Source organism: Arachis ipaensis, chromosome B09, assembly GCF_000816755.2.
Source record: "Arachis ipaensis cultivar K30076 chromosome B09, Araip1.1, whole genome shotgun sequence".
NCBI lineage: Eukaryota > Viridiplantae > Streptophyta > Magnoliopsida > Fabales > Fabaceae > Arachis > Arachis ipaensis.
Window position 1 is genome coordinate 51035076 of NC_029793.2, and position 13536 is coordinate 51048611.

Sequence of the window (13536 nt, forward strand, 5' to 3'; positions counted from 1 at the left end):
AACCGACGTGATTTTGAAACCAACGTACCAATGTGATTTTGAATTTTTCAACCGTCGCGTCTAATCAAACTTCTCGTCCGTTTGGTTTTTGCATTTACACGTGGGGGGCGGTTACATTGGTAACGGCCCATTCTTTTAATGATTGTGTCGTTTTACAATTATGTCCCTAGTATCTTATAAATACCTTTCCTTCCTTCTCTCTTTCTTTTCTTTCGTCTTCTTTTTAAATTTCCTTTCTCTGTCCTTTTCGTTTACTCAAATCCTTTTTGACCTTCTTGTTCGTGGGTGCTTCGTTTTCACGTTTCGTCTACGGGAGTTCCTTCTTTCTGTGACTCTACAAGGAAGGTTAGTTCTTATTTCTCTGGCTCTCCTTTATTGTTCTTTCCGTATTTTCTTTCTTTCTACTTGGAATATAGTACGCCGGAAGGGGGGTTTGAGTATGTTCTTGACGCATGTTTGTTGTTTGTAGAGAGAAATTTTTGGGATTTTCGTGTTATTATTTTACAAAAATCGTTTCTTTTATTGATAGTTTTCCTTATTTGCTTTGGACGAGATACCTTATCTCCAGATCCCTGTTTGTTGATGGTTTCTTTTTCTTTGTGCCAATGTAGGTTTTTATCATTCATTCCCCACTTTTGAAAATGTCTTCACGTGTTCCTGAGGCTTTGTTGCAATGGGTAGATTCTTTCATTTTATCTGAACGTCCCCTAGTAGATGATGTCTTTATAACTGAACTTAGGGAACATCATAGGGCTTGTGGCCTTGAAGCTGATGAACCCAAGTATGAGTTAGCAGCCCCAGACCCGGAGGATAGAGTTTGCTGTGGGAGGCTTACTAAGTCTGACCCTCATTTCATTTTTATGTATGATTGTTTTTTCACCCGTTTAGGGGTTACTTTCCCTTTTTCTGATTTTGAGATGGAGGTTTTGTCCCACTGCCGAGTAGCTCCTACCCAACTTCTTCCTAATTCCTGAGGTTTTCTGAAAATTTACCAACTTATCGGCCAAGAGCTTGACTTTCCGATTTCTTTAAAGGTCTTTTTCTATCTTTTTCACTTGACAAGCCCTTTAGTGCTCAGAACAAACAACAGTGGGTCTCCTTTCGAGCTATTCAAGGTCGGAAGGTGTTTTCTATTTTCGACGAGTCGTTTCATGACTTTGAAAATTTCTTCTTCAAATTTTATGCTGTCGAGGGCCATCATCCCCTTTTTTTCTTAATGAAAGCCATGAACCCCACTTTCAGTTGTACTGGGCAAAGGATGCCCCTGTAGAGAAGTACAATTTGGTGGATTTGGATGAGGTTGAGGAGGCTGTGGTGGGGTTCTTTCGAGAGGCTTGGGGACCAGCTCCCAATCTTGACACCAAAAAATTTCTTCTCGGATCTCCGAGAAAAAGTGCAGGAAGCCAAGAGGAATGCTCACGCCCGAGCTGCTACACAAGAGGTCAGGACTTCTGCCACTCCTCCTCGGCGCCAAAGCTCAGGTTTGGGGACTTTTTCTCAGCCAATCTTGGTAAATCCAATTCCTACTCCTTCTCTTCCTCCTCCTACCCCTGTTCCCCCAGTTCTTTCTTCCTCGGAGCCTGAGAAAAAGAAACGTAAGATATCAGAAGCTGGTGCCTCCAAGGTCGGAGACACCAGCTTTGACGGAGTGAAATTTTCTAGGAAGCACATCCTTCCTCATAGCCAAATTGCTATGGATGATGATGCTATCCGTAATCATCTTCAAATTTTAATCTGATGAGGAATTAGGACTGCTGGGGTCTGTACCTCCCTTTTAGATATACTAGAAAAAAAACCCCTCTGAGTGCTACCCAGTCTTCTGTGGAGCACCTTCAAGGGAGAATTGCTTTATATCATGAGGAGGAGAGAAAGTTACAGAAGGAGAATGCTCAGCTGAAGGAAGAACTTGCGCCGGTCCTGGAGAGAGAGAGAAAGTTGATGGGCCAATGTGTAATGGCTGAGGGTCTAAATGAGAATGGTGAACAAAATTATGTTCACCTTTTTTCGGATAATATAGAATTGAAGAAGGAACTGGACAAGCTTAGGGAGGGATAGCAGGAACTGGAGGAGTCTGTGGCTGAGGGGACTGAAGTGATGTTTGAGGTGCTAAAAGAGCAAGTTCGGGTTTTGGCCCCCGACTTGGATCTGTCGCCTTTGCACCCTGACAAAGTTGTTATTGATGGTGCCATAGTATCTCTTCCTCACCCTACTACAGATTCCGAGTTGAAGACGGCGGAGCAGTGTATAATTGAATCCCCTCCTCGTGCGGTTGATATAACGTCTTCCTTTGTTCCTGAGGTGATTCCTGCTCCTAATGCCGAAGAGATTCCTCCAACCCATCCGACCTCTGCGGACGGAGTTTCGACCTCCCTTCCTGGTGATGATTCGAACCCCCTCCTTGGTCCTAAGTGATAAAAGCTATTAAAACCCGGCTTGTAGATCCTTTTCTCAAACAATTTATTTGTTTTTATATTTTGATGATTCTTGACATTTGGTCCTTTTTATAGGGCCTTTAAGCAACGAATTTTAATTTTGGTCCTTTTTGGATAGGACTTTTAAAAAGTAGTTTATTATGCCTATGATGTTGTTTCTGTGCCACCTGGTAAAACTTTTGTTTTGAAAGCTTTTTGTGGGAAATGCCAACTGTTTTGGGTTTCTAAAACTTTTTTGATAGAGCTTTTCATCAAATGGATAATTTTGTTATTATCCAGTGGAGCTAGAAGAAAACCTTTCGTTTTACTCTTTTGTCTTGGTGAGGTTTTTATGAAAGAGCCCTGCTCCTAAGGGACTTTCGTCTCTCTTTGCTTTCCATTAACGTAATCCTATACGTTCAACTGTGCTTTACTTATTGAATCGTAATTTAGGTTATTTTTTGCTTAACGTAATCCTATATGTTCAAATTTGCTTTACTTATTGTGCTCGAGCTTTCCGACTTGTAAGTTGTTAGCTATCTTATTTTCGAGCTGTCGTGATCAACTTTTTATAACCTCTTTACACTGACTTGTACATCGTCGCTTTATCTTGCCGACCGTGTAGGTCAGTCAACGAATTTTTACGCTTTTTCGGCCTTAAGTCAGTGCATATCGTAGTAATGATAAATGGAAATTTTGGAGAGAAATAAAGAAATAGAAAGGAGGAGATATTATTACTAATGAAATGTGACTTCATAAGTGTGCTTTTGCTACTAAGGGAAAAATTTTCTGCTCCTAGCCCTTGCTTTGATGCCTCATTAAAACCCTCTCCAGAAAAAATCACTTTTTGGAAAAAAACCGTGAAGTTGGGAAAAAGAGTACATCAAGGAGCGAGGTTCGCTTCTAGCTATAATATCTCTTCATATTGCAAGCATGCCATGACCTTGGAAGCTCGGATCCCCCTAGGTCGGACACTTTATAGTATCCTTTTCCTAAGACTTCAACTATCTTGTAGGGTTCCTTCCATTTTGCGGCGAGCTTCCCATCGCCCGACTTATTTACTCTGTATCATTTCGGATCAAGATCAAGTCGTTTAGGGCGAAGTTTCTTCGAATGACCTTTTTTTTGTATCTATTCGTCATCCTTTACTTCAGCGCTGCTTCCTTTATCTGGGCTTGTTCTCGGACTTCTGGGAGCAATTCGAGTTCTTCCTTGTGAGCTTGAATGTTACCGACCTCATCGTAAAATCTCACCCTAGGACTTTGTTCGTTGATTTCAACAGGGATCATGGCTTCTATGCCGTAAGCAAGTCAAAAGGGTGTCTCTCCAGTAGTAGAATGAGGTGTAGTTCGGTAAGCCCATAATACTTGAGGAAGCTCTTCAGCCCAAGCTCCCTTTGCTTCTTGAAGTCTTTTCTTAAGCCCTGCCAGTATAACTTTGCTAGCTGCCTCGGCTTGCTCGTTTGTTTGGGGATGTTCTACCGAAGTGAATTGGTGTTTTATCTTCATGCTGGCCACCAAGTTCCTGAATGTAGAGTCGGTGAACTGAGTACCATTATCCGTGATGATGGAGTTGGGGACTCCAAATCTGGTAATGATATTCTTGTAGAGAAACTTTTGACTTCTCTGTGCTGTAATGGTGGCTAGAGGTTCTGCTTCAATCCATTTTGTAAAATAATCTATCCCACTATAAGGTATTTTACTTGTCCAGGCAGTTGAGAAAACGGTCCGAGTAGGTCCAGTCCTTATTTTGCGAAAAGGTCATGGAGAAGTTATACTAATTAGTTCTTCAGAGGGAGCGACATAGAAGTTTGCATGCATCTGGCATGGTTGGCACTTCTTTATGAAGTCGGCAGTGTCATTTTGCAAGGTCGGCCAGAAGAATCCAGCTTGGATAATCTTTCTGGCTAAAGATCTCACTCCCAGATGGTTTCCACAAATGCCACCATGTACTTCATCCAGGACTTCTTCCGTCCTTGAAGTCGGGACGCACTTCAACAATGGCGTAGATATCCCTCTTCTGTAAAGGACATTTCTCACCAAAGTGTAGTTCTGTGCTCCCTCCAGATCTTCTTGGCCTCTTTTTGTTCCTCCGATAAGATGTCAAATTTTAAGCATTTGACCAGAGGAGACATCCATCCGAAGTCTAATCCGGAAGCTTCTAAGACATCTAGCTTGGTTTCTGTCTTCGTGACTAAGGGTTCTTGGAGAGTTTCTTGAATCAGGCTTCTATTGTTTCCCCCTAGTTTGGTACTTGCCAACTTGGAGAGGGCGTCTCCTCTGTTTTTGAGTTTCCGAGTTATGTGTCTGACCTCGGTTTTGGAAAATTGCCCAAGATACTCCATAGTTTTTTCTAAGTACCTTCTCATATTTAGGTCTTTATCCAGATCCTCTCCATTAATTTGAGAAGTCACAACTTGAGAGTCACTGAAGACTACAACTTTGGTTGCACCGACTTTTTTGGCTAGCTTTAGACCGGCAATCAGGGCTTCATATTCTGCCTGATTGTTGGAGGCTGGGAACTCAAATTTCAAGGAGACTTTTATTTGAGTTCCTTCTTGATTAACCAATATTATGCTAACACCGCTTCCGACTTTATTGGAGGAACCATCCACGTACTATTCCCAAGTCGTGGAGACCTCCTCTTGATCTCTTGCATACTCAGCCACGAAGTCGGTGAGGCATTGGGCTTTGATGGCTGTTCGAGTTTTATATTTTAAGTCAAACTCAAATAACTCTATAGCCCATTGAACCATTCTGCTCGTAACGTCTTTTTTCTGAAGAATTTGCTTCATGGGCTGGTTCGTCCGAACTCTTATGGTGTGAGATTGAAAATAAGACAAAAACCTTATAGATGCTATTATCAAGGCATATGCAAACTTCTCATGTTTTTGATACTTTGGTTTGAGGCCTTGTAACACCTTGCTTGTAAAGTATACAGGTTGCAGCCCGACCTCATCTTCTCGTATTAATGCTGACGCTACAGCCTTCTCGGCGACAGCTAAGTATAACACGAGTTCTTCTCCTGCTTTTAGCTGGAAAAGAATGGGAGGTTGGCTCAAATACTTTTTGAACTCTTGGAATGCTTCTTCACATTCTGGAGTCCATTCGAACTGGCATCCTACTAAGGAAAAAGGTGGTAGAGATCTTAATGCTGATCCTGCTAAGAATCTAGATAGAGCTGCAAGTTGGCCATTCAGCTATTGGACATCCTTTAAGCAGGTTGGGCTTTTCATTTCCAGGACCGCTTTACACTTGTCGGGGTTAACTTCAATCCCCCTTTGTGTTAGCTGATGCGTGAGCATCTTTTCTATCTTTTCCTAGTGAATTTGCATTTGAATTATTAAGCTTAATCAAGATTTAATTACTTTTAGCCACTATAAATGATACTTTGAGTTTTTTACAATTTTTATTTATTTCAGGTAGCATTCGGATAGACTTGACAGAGTTTTGTAGCAGAAAAGGAAGAAAGCGAATGATGTTGTCAACCCCGACCTCCTTGCACTCAAACAAGAATAACTTGAGCTACAGAAGTCCAATTGACATGATTTCAATAGCACTGGAAAGCTAACTTCCAGGTCTTTCCAACAATATATAATAGTCTATACTTCCGTCAAAGGAACGCTAGCATAGTGACGCCTAACCTGGAGAATCCCAAGTTAGGCGCCGGAAGAAGCACAAACTCTAAGTTCAAGGCTGCCTGGGTAGTGCCTAACTTCACAAAAGTGAAGTTAGGCGCCAGTTCAATCACCAAGACTCATGTTCAAGACTGCAAGGGTGGCGCCTAACTTCAATTCTTGAAGTTAGGCGCCATTTCAATGCAAAAGACACCCTGGAAGCACTGCAAGGGTGGCGCCTAACTTGGAATTTCCCAAGTTAGGCGCCAGTTCATATGAATCCAAGTGGTCCCGCATCCATCAAGCTATGCAACGAGATTTAATTAGGTTTTAATTAAAACTTTTATTTTATTTACAAATAGGAAAAGATATTATTTAGTTTTAGAAAATATATTTTACATTAATTAGGATTAGATATAAAAGGGAAAAGAATCAGCCCTTCAGACTTCTCTCTTCTCTTTTACCTCATTCCACACTTTAGAGTTTTTCAGAATCCTTGTTTTCTCTCTGAATCATGAGCAACTAAACCTCCATTGTTAAGGTTAGGAGCTCTGTTTATTCTATCAATTAATACTATTACTGTTCTATTTTAATTCATGTATTGATTTCAATTTCAAGAATTATTTTCATTCTTTATCTTATGAATATGGGTGGAACAGAAGTATGACCCTTGTTCTAATTGAGTTCTTGTAAAACTTGGAAAAGCTCTTTGCTTGAACAACATCTTGAAAATAATTTCTCCTAAATTTCTAATTATCTTGTCTTAACGGGATACGTGACATATAATCCTCTTATATTTGGGTAATTAGGATTTCTGTGGCATATAAACTAGAATTGAAGTTAACCCTCTAATTGGAATCAAGTGACCAAGGAATTGGCGGTTGAAGAAGGTTAGAGGAGACTAAAAAGGTCTAAGGAATTAGGGTTTAGTCACATATAGTTTGCCATGAATTGAATCTTGCATTATTAAAATAGTTGGTAAGAAAACTTAATCCGTAAAATAAGTATCTCTAAAACCTTAACTATTTTACTCATATATTTCACAACCCGTTTACTACTTGCTTTTTGATTTTCTGAATTTACTGTTTGATGCAATTGAGACCCAAACACTCTCTTCTGTTTGTCTAACTAAGTAAATCACTTAATCATTGTTGCTTAGTCCATCAATCCTCGTGGGATCGACCCTCACTCACCTGAGGTATTACTTGGTACGACCCGGTGCACTTGCCGGTTAATTTGTGGGTTATAAATTCTGCACCGTTAGCATGAATTCTAGAAATTTTCCAGCCTCCACTGCGAAGATGCACTTGTCGTGATTTAATCTCATCCCATGCATTCTTATGGTGTTGAAGACTTGGGAGAGATCTTTCAGGAGGTAGCCGTCATCCTTGGTCTTCACAGCATGTCATCTGCATATACTTCCATTAGCTCTCCCAGATGAGGTGCAAACACCTTATTCATCAACCTCTGATATGTGGCCCTTCATTTTTTAATCCAAATGGCATGACTACGTAGCAATAATTTGCTCTGGGCATGATAAACGATGTCTTCTCTTGCTATGGTTTGTACATTGGGATTTGGTTATATCCTAAGTAGGCATCCATGAATGATAAGTATTGATACCCCGAGTTGGATTCTACTAGGGTATCAATATTTGGTAGAGGATATGAGTCTTTAGGGCATGCCTTGTTTAAGTCGGTGTAGTCGACACATATCCTCCAATTTCTATTCTGTTTCTTGACCAACACTACGTTTGCAAGCCAGGCCGGATATTTGACTTCTCTAATGAAGCCTGCCTCAAGCAGGGCTCGTACTTGCTCTTAGACCACTTGAGCCCATTCAGGTCCTAGCTTCCGTCTTTTTTGCTGAACAGGTCAGGATCCTAGATGGACAGCCAATTTGTGTGACATGAGTTCTGGATCTATTCTCGACATGTTGGAAGCTTTCCAGACAAAGAGATCGAAATTTTCTTGTAGGAGCTGCACTAGCTTCTGCTTCAAATCTTCTGTTAAATTGGCTCCTACGTTGGTATTCTTCCCAACCTCTTGCCCGATCTGTACTTCTTTGATTTTTTCTTCGGGCTGTGGCCGTAGCTCTTCCTTGACTCGGACTCCTCCGAGGTCAATGACATTGACTTCTTTGTCTTTACCTCTTAGGTTCGGCTTTCGTTGTAACACTTTCTCGCCAGCTTCTGGTCTCATCTGATGGTCGTAATTCCTTCTGGTGTTGCGAATTTCATACAGAGGTGGGGTGTACAAACCACTACTCCCAGCCGATTTAGGGTTGTTCTGCCTATTAGGGCATTGTAGGCAGAAGCTACATCGACAACAATAAAGTCGATGCTTAAGGTTTTCAATTTTATCCCCTTTCCAAAAGTTGTGTGTTGGAAAATGAAACCCAGCAGCTTAATGGGAGTGTCCCCTAATCCGAAGAGGGTGTCGGGGTAGGCCCTTAACTCTTACTCGTCCAACCCCAATTTGTCAAATGCTAGTTTAAACAAGAGGCCAGCCGAGCTCCCTTGATCCACCAGAGTTCTATGAGATGAGCGTTGGCGACAATCATAGTGATTACTACTAGGTCCTCGTGTCCAGGCACAATGCCTTGTCCATCCTCCTTGGTGAATGAGATAGTTGGGAGGTCAGGCCCTTCATTCCTGACTTGGTAGACTTCCTTCAGATGCCTTTTCTGAGATGATTTGGTCAGCCCTCCTCCAGCAAACCCTGCTGCTATCATACGAATGTGTCGCTCGGGGGTCTATGGGGGCGGACTTCTTCGTCCGTGACCTTCGTCATCTTTTTTTCTCTTCCCATGATGGTCTAACCTTTTCATGAGATATCTAACTAGCCGACCTTCCCTGGACAACTTTTCTATCACATTTTTTTAAGTCGTAACAATCGTTAATAGAATGTCCATACAACTTGTGATACTCACGGTATTCATTACGACTTCCCCCCTTTTTGTTCTTGATGGGTCGCGGGGGAGGAAGTTTTTCAGTGGGAAAAATTTTCCTGTATACGTCTACAAGGGAAACTCGTAGAGGAGTGTAAGAGTGATATCTTCTAGGCCTTTCAGATCCGACTTCTTCCTTTTTCTTGGGCTCCTTCTCTTTTTTCCTTTCATTGGTGGGGATGCCCTATCCGCCAACTCGGTTCTCGTAACCTGACGTTTTCTGCCATATTGATGTACTTCTTAGCTCGTTCTTGTACATCACTTAAAGAAGTCGGGTGTCTCTTTAAGATGGACTGGGAGAAGGGTCCTTCTTGGAGTCCATTGACTAGGCACATTATCACTGCTTCAGTGGGTAAGTCTTGGATTTTCAAACACGCTTTGTTGAATCTTTCCATGTAGTCTCTCAGGGGTTCTCCGACCTCCTGTTTTACTCCTAGTAGGCTAGGTGCATGCTTGACTTTGTCCTTATGAATTGAGAAGCGCATGAGAAACTTGAACAAGAGGTCATCAAAGCTGGTGACCGACCTAGGGGGAAGGCTATCAAACCACTTCATGGCCGCCTTAATCAAGGTCGTCAGAAAGGCTTGCAGCGAGTAGCGTCCGATGCGTTGGCTAAGTACATCCGACTTATAAAATTACTGAGGTGATGCTTCGGGTCAGTCGTCCCATCGTACAGATCCATGTCAGGGCTTTTAAAGTTTCTGGGAACTTTAGCCCTCATGATATCCTCAATGAACGTGTCTTCTTCTCCCAATAGGGTGTCTTCTCGATCTCTGCGGGAATCCTTATTTCGGAGATTGGATTCCAGCCTTGAGAGCTTTTCTTCGAGCTCTCTTCGTCACTCGATCTCTCTCCTTAGGCTTCGTTCTGCTTCACACTGTCGTTCCAACTCCTGTTCTAGTTGCTCGAATCGACTTTGGTGACCATGTAATAATCCCATTAGGTCAGCAAAGTGAGGATGTCCATCTTTTCCAGACTGATGAACTTCAAATGAGATCCTTTTTTATCCCTTGGTATTGGAGGGACCTTCGCCATGCTGTCCTTCCGTTCCTTGTAGGGATATTATTGCTCTATCGTTGTTGACCGTGTCCTGGTGCTCTTGCTCAGACTCCGATGCGGTGTGTCCGTCTTCATGTTGGTCGTCCGCCATCGTGCGTTGATCTTCCAGGTCTCCGGCAACGACGCCAATGTTCCGGGACTTACCTAGAATCGGATGGTGGTTGGACTTGTTTGTGATGCCCAAGCACTAGAGGAGGGTGGTCTCCAACTTGGTTTATGTCTGGGAGCCGCCATCCAAGTTGGGTATGTGAAAGGATGGAGGGTGGTACCTGCAAAGACACTCTGATGCCTAAGTTAGCAAGAGGGTAAGCAGGTTTAGAGTATTGGAACTTAGGTTTACCAATAACCACCGTTGAAGTAGTTCCACTTCTGATGGTGGATAACCGTCCCTTTATCTTAGAGTTGTTGGGATCTCCACTTCTAGAAGTGGGTGAGAGAATTAAGGAGGCAATTACTTATTTGAATAAGTGTCACTTGCCAGCTTATATCGAATCCGGCCTCTTTGAAGAGGTCGGATGGATCAACGAAGGTCAATCCTTTAGATTGGGCCTTTTTGGACTTAATTAGGCCTGGCCGTCGCTTTGGGTCAGGGTATGAACAATTTCCTTCAAATTTTTTTAGAAAAAAAATTATATGTCACTATAAAAGATGAAGTTGTACAAGAAAATATGGTTTCATTAAAAATTTGAAGTAGTGTTGGTCATTAAATATGAAATAATTTTTTTGTGGACTGTGGGTAGTAATTCAAGCTATTTTTTGGGGTTATGGGTTTTGTATTACAGTATTTTTTTGGTGGGATGTGGGTGTAACTCATGTTACAAAGTCCAAAAAAAATCAATTTGTCCAAAAAAAATCGGTCATTAAATAGTTGGTCCAACCAAACCAACTTAGACCGATCTACAAATACATTAAACTTTGGATCAAAACTAACATTTTCAACAATTGCTATACGGATGTCATTCCAGTCCTTTATTTGACATCTTATTCTATGGTCCTGCAAAGTCTTGAAAATACTTTTCCCACTAAAGATATTCCCTTGTCTACAATATTAAAAAAAAAAATTGAGCCAACTTTTATATACTATTTTGATAATTTATCCTAAAATTTGAAATGCAAAATAGAATCATCAATTTTCATGAACATGAACTAGCATAAGAGACCCTTAGTTAATTAATTAGCATTGTAGATAATATTTATTCACTCCTTACAACATACATCTCACACCACCCTTCCTTAATACAGCATACACAAACAACATAATTCAGGCGTACATAGACAACACAAACAAACTATCTAAAAGGACACTAAAGATACATTATGGTATTTTTCATATTCAGATCCTCCTGCCTCCATAAATCTCCTCAGCAGTCCTGCTATTAATGATCGGTGCATTTCCATAATCTCTTCTGTTATAATCAACCTCTCTGCCAATGAATGTGGAATGTTTTGGTGGTGTCTTTGGCTTTGATGAGATGTTCAAGTTTGCAAACTGGTTAGTAAGGTCCCTCTTGTCAACAGAAGGAGCCGTCACAATAGACTTCAGCTTCTCAGCTTCCTTCACCAGTTCCATACTCTTGTCGAATTTGCTTTTCGGCGCTTTACCAAGCCCTGCAGCCCAGCTGTTTGAGGAGGCTGATTTATCTGCACCACCATGTCTGAGCAGGTAATCATCACGATTTTCATATGGCAAAGCAGTTGGACTAGCAGCTTTGTGCCCTCCTTTGTTGCTAAGGTCATTAGATGACACCCTCGCCGCTTCCTTCAACAATTCAAGAGCTTTGTCCATATTATTTGTTGGTTCACTCAGTTGAGTCCCTTTTCTTGGTGGATGAGTCCAAGATACACTAATTGGCTTGTGTCGATCTTTGTTGGTGTAATCACCGGCATAGTCACCATAGCCATTTCCACCATAGTTGACACTCTTTGGGCTACTTCCAAATGGCCTTTGCTCTTCTCTGTTGTTGTAGCTACCATAACCACTATTAGGAGCACCATAACCCTCATTACCCCTTATCGGTTTAAGCTCTTCTTTGTTGTGGTTGCCATAATCACCATAGGCATTTCCACCATTGTAGCCCCCATACTTGGGGCTTTTGATCGACCTATGCCCTTCGTTGTTGTCATAGTCACCATAACCAGAGTATTTGTCGTTTCGATTCGGACTGCTACTAGGCCTATGGCCTTCTTTGTTGTTATGATTACCATATCCACCATAGCCATTAGGACCAGCATAACCATCATCCCGAATGGTGCTTGCAATTGGTTTGCGCACATCTTTGTTGCCAACATAATCACTACCATTGGCGTTGGCATAGGAAAAGGCAGGACCATTATAAGATGTTGCCTGAGGGGAATGACGCCAATCATTTGTAGGAAGACTATTCCACTGCGGGCGGCTAGCTTCATTTTGCACCTTGGTGAGGAAGTCATCTACTTTTCGCTGGGCGACATGATCAGGGCTTCTCTGCCTATGATTCCATTCACCGGATGTTGGGGAGCTACGCTTCTTATAATCATCATCATAATCATCATAAGGTCTACTAGCAACTGGAACTATTTTCTTTTTGGTGGCATAGCCATCAGAGTTAGTACTGGGATCATAATTGGAATTGGGGACAAAGGGAACAAATGGTTTTATAGCAGGTCCTCTAGACTCTTCTCTAATAGTATTGTAGGAGGAGGCACTCGTATACATGTAACCATACTGTGCCATGGCTAATAGTTCTCAAAAAGACACACTACCTAGAGATCTATCCCTTGTGTGATTTGGTTCCAAGAACTCTTGGAACTTCTTAAATAGAGAGAAAAAAGATTATCAGATATTAGAACTTAGAAGACTCCAAGTCCCTCCAATGAAAAAGGCTAAAAGATTCAAACTTAGCGTGAAGATTGGAATCAAATGCTACTTTATGTGAAATCAACATGGATAGGATTGGGATTATATTCAAGTTCTTAAATTGACACTATGTGGTATTGTTGTCTAGGAAAGTGCGGAATCATATTCCATTAATTCGTGGATGAAAGGGGAAAAAATGAATTATGGTGCTTTTGGTGTGACATTCGATTCCTTTCTTCAACATTATGTAAACGGAAACGGTTCATTGACGTTGCTAAACAACATTAGCAAAATAAAGCAAACCCTTTTTCAGTAAAGGTTAGAATCTAAAGAAATCTACAGTACAAAGGAGTATCTACATTATAAAAAAGAAGTCTGAAAAGAAGCTTGACATTGAAAATGGCGAATTTCTGTAATAAACTACTGAGTAAACCTACACTGGTCATACATGTTTAATATTTAAACAGGATACTACTTTCATTAACTTCATCATAATCTGATCACAAATAGTAACGAATTCAATATTCTCTAACTTGATATAAAACAATACAAAATAATCACTTCATAAATCACGAAAGGAATATCAAGAATTAGAATATATGATGAAATTGAAAAATACTATAAAAATTACCCAAAAAAAAAAAAAAAAAAACTAAAGAAAAGGC